Source organism: Rhinolophus hipposideros, assembly GCF_964194185.1.
Source record: "Rhinolophus hipposideros genome assembly, chromosome: 7".
In the NCBI taxonomy this organism is placed as follows: domain Eukaryota; kingdom Metazoa; phylum Chordata; class Mammalia; order Chiroptera; family Rhinolophidae; genus Rhinolophus; species Rhinolophus hipposideros.
This window is the reverse complement of record NC_138053.1, coordinates 18,634,720-18,638,882: the sequence shown is the minus strand read 5'-3', so window position 1 is coordinate 18,638,882 and position 4,163 is coordinate 18,634,720.

Sequence of the window (4,163 nt, the reverse complement as noted above, 5' to 3'; positions counted from 1 at the left end):
CTTTAAGATGAACCATGCAGCTCAAACAGAATTTTATTCTTAGAGCTAACAGATTATATATAAAGGTATAACATATTTACAAATATACAACGTGTAATTCCATCTGTAGGAATGGGGGGAAAAACAGCATTCAATATTTTAAAGTTGTTCTATAGGAGATCTTTTAAATATTTTAGACACAGTCAGAAGAAGTTGCTCTGAATTGAAAAATACATTTTATGATTATTCTATATATATTATAAAGATGTTATTTCCAAATTTCATAGAACATTTGGAAAACAATGAATGACTGTAAGACAATAAAAACACCCTAAATCTAATATTCAAAGATGAGTGCAACTAACATTTTAGTGAATCATCTGTCTCTTTTTTCAGTTTAAAAATCTTTTTCCATTTAACATTAGACGGTGGTGGTGTCAAATATCATACATGTAATTCAAAACATTATTTTAGATGGATACGTAAGGTCTCGAGATGACGTCATCAGATTGCGATGTAGGACGTTCCTGACGTCAGTTCCCCACACAAGAAGACCAACTGTCAACCATCCGCAAACACCGTTGTGGAAATCCCAGAGCCCGGGGATGAGGCTAAAAGTACCTGGGACCACAGAGTTGGAGATGGACCACATCGGAAGGGTAAGAGCCGTGGTGACATTCTCACCACATGCCCCTCCATCCCGGCCAGCACAGCGCTGCCACGTGCTCCGAGGGCCCACCTGGGCCTGCAGTTTCTCCGGTGAGAGAAGGGAGCCCAAGTGAACTTCCAGCTTTGCCCGTGTTGAGGGATGCCTCCCAGGAGGCTCGCTTGGGTGGGTCTTGCCTCCTGAGCATCACTGAGGGGAACCAGTAGGGTTCAACCATTGGGATCAGACAGAGACAGAGAAGCGGGCAGGCTTACAACAAGCAGTCCTCAGATCTTGGCAGCGCATTCCCGCTGGTAGTGCCTGCACAGAGATTCCAGCCAGGGGCTCTAGCCAGGTCTGGCTAGTTCACCAGGTTTGGCTCCCCAGTCAGTGGGCTGTATAGGCAGTGGAGCCTATTCTACACCCCTCCCAGGCAGGGATGCAAATTTGCAGTCACCCCGAACTGCTCAGCATAGCCTCCTGTCTCACCCATTCAAGAGCCTGGTCAGAGAACCTAGGCAGCCATGGTTCATCCTACAGCCCCACTCGGGCAGGGAGGAGCATAGCCTCTGGTCCCTCATAACCAGAGAAGCTGAACAGGCAACTTGGACATTCAGAACCCAGTCTATGCACAGGAAAACTGGGGAGCTCAGCCTATGGCCCTGCCTCATTGTTGAACACAGAGGCAGGGAGCCCATCCAGTGACCTCGTCTAGTTGTGGAGCCTAGCCTATGGCCACACCCGATGAGGGAGCCTGGGCAGTGACCCCACCAGACCCCACAGCACAGTCTCCAGCTCCGTCCAACTGTAGGATACAGCTGGAGGCTCTTCTCAGCAGGGAGTCCAGGAACTTGCCCTACCAAGTTGCCAGTGTTCTTTAGGATCTGGACACCAAGCCTGTGGCCCTGTTCAACTTTAGGGCACAACTTGCAGCCCCATCTGATCGCACAGCATAGCCTAAGGCCCTGTCTGATCCCACTGCCCTGCCTGTGGCCCCCTCCTAACCTGGAGTCCAGCCAGCAGCACCATTTGGTCAGGAAACACAGCCTGAACACCCACCTCACCAGGAGTAATGGTAGAGTCCGCCATAGCCCTGCCCAGTCACAGAGGCCAACCAGTGTCACCACCACCTTGCTAGGGAACACAGCCTGTGACCCTTCTAAACATAATGGCAGAGCCCAGCTATTGGCTCTACCACCTGACTGTAGAGTGCAGTAGCAGCAGCCTTGCCTGATCAGGGCGCCCACCCAGCAGCCCCGCTTGAACAAGAAGGCCAGCCAGCAGGCCCACCCAGGGGAGCCTACCCAGGGCCCCCCTCTGACCTCAGACTGTGGGCAGTGGCCTCACCCAACTAGAGACCCTGATGTGTGTATTTGTATACAGAATGAATCACAAAGGTTAAATATAAAAAGTTAAAGCATGTCTAGAAAACAGTGTTTTAAATGAGTATCAGGAGCTACAAAAACATCTGTTTCTTGTGACTTAACAAGCAGGAATTTACCTTAATAATCAGAGATATACAGAGATTTATATGGAAACATATTAACTACAGAGTTGTTTGCAATAGTGAGAGTTTAAAAAAAATGTAAAATCTCCTGAAAAGAGGAAGAAAGTAAAATAAATCACAATGTAGTTAAACAGGTGGTCTTTTATTTCTTTTTCAGTTTTATTGAGATATAATTGACACAACATTGTATGAGTTTAAGGTATAAACATGATGATTTGAAATACATATATAATTGCAAAATACCTACCACAATAAGGTTAGTTAACACGTCCATCACCTCACATAGTTATAATTTTTTGTGTGTGGTGAGAACGTTTAAGATTTTCTCTTAGCAACTTTATTCTCTATAATCCTTTGTTTTTCATCATTTTATTCCCTTATCTTTTTTTAACTTTTAGGGAAACTTTGAACTTGTCTCTTATTTCACTAATATGCTGCTTTTATGGTATCGTTTTTATATCATCCGCTTTTATGCAGTTTTAAATTTTCTAAATTTTTTCATTTATGTGCAGTTTTACATGACATCAGATGTATGAATTTTGTTTGTAATCACAATCTGATCAAGATTCATGGACAAAACTTGTTGAAAACTCAAAATATTTTAACAATATATTATTTATACTAATTTAGGTGTTCCTTGAATTTATTAGCCAGGAAATTATTCTGCAGTTCTGGGATTCTGTAGAGTGATCTCTCATTTGAACTGCATCATATACTCAAGATTTAAAAAAATGTTTCTTTATTTGTCTTACAGAAGGATGTCTACATTTGTCCACACTGGAAGATGAAGTGAATTTGGTAAGAAATCTATGTTCATTTTTAAGTACTTCATGCCTCGGTGAAAATGAAGGTGAAATTTCACATTGTCAACTACTTTTCCAGAGCTGAAATCCAAAAGCCTAGGTTTGTATGTAGTGGTGGGATGCAGGGAAATACGACATCAAAGTAGTTAAGTGTAGTTGCAGGAGTGAGTCTTTTCTCTGTGTGGAAGAGTTTCTCTCTATGTTTTATTTGACAACTAGCAGTTAGCAACATGTAGTCAACTATATGCTAGGAGATAATATGGCTCAGATGTCCCTCTCTGTGTAGCCTGAAGGCTACAGATTGTTCCACAGATGCTGATAAACTCGTTTTGTCATTCATTTCAACTGCTTCGCCTCTCCCTGAAGGGGTAGTAGTGTGATTATCCTAGTGTCTCCTTCACTTCCCCCTCCCCAGACATAGTTATCTTTTTTCACAAGGACATTAGCGATGATGTGATTTAGCCCTTGTTTCATCGTTCCATCTAAGATATAGTTAGTAAAAATTCTAGTTGAAAGTCCAGATATTTTTGACATGAAGATGGCATCCTTCTGTAGTTTCCATTCCTTATGCTTCATTTTCTTATATTTATATTCTGTTTCTCACTTTGTAGATGGAAGGGGTTAGGAGATGTCATATATTTTGTCATAATCACATTGGAGAATAGGATTCAATGTATGAATTTTTTTTTTGGGGGGGGGGTTCATAAACATTCAGTCCATTGCATAATTCATCTGCTTAAACTGGGAAATCTAAAACAGCAGCAACAAAAACCAGGTCAGTTTTGAGCTATCAGGGTATTTTTAGCTGTTAATTCCCTAAATGTCTAAGGTAATGTAAATTAATAGTTTGAAATGAGAGAAATATTGTTACTACATTGTGTTTACCTTATATACACAACTATCATCGATTCAATTAAAATATTTTTTTATTTGTGAATTTATTTCTATGAAAAATCTTTCAAAGTCATCAACATTAAATAACGCTTAGTTATTGGTTTAACAAATTTACCTTATTGAAAAAGAATGCAATAGTATGAAGTTGAAAATGTTTGGTCATGGTGCATCTAAGGACAGGTACATTTTCCTTCCCGATTAATATAATGGTAGCATTTCTAACTTAAAGTGTTTTCCTAGGTATAGCCAAGTAGTTGTGAGAAATTTACACGTAGGGATCCTGGATTTGTTACCTGGGAAATACAAAGTTCCTCAGTGTTTTAAAATAGTAAGG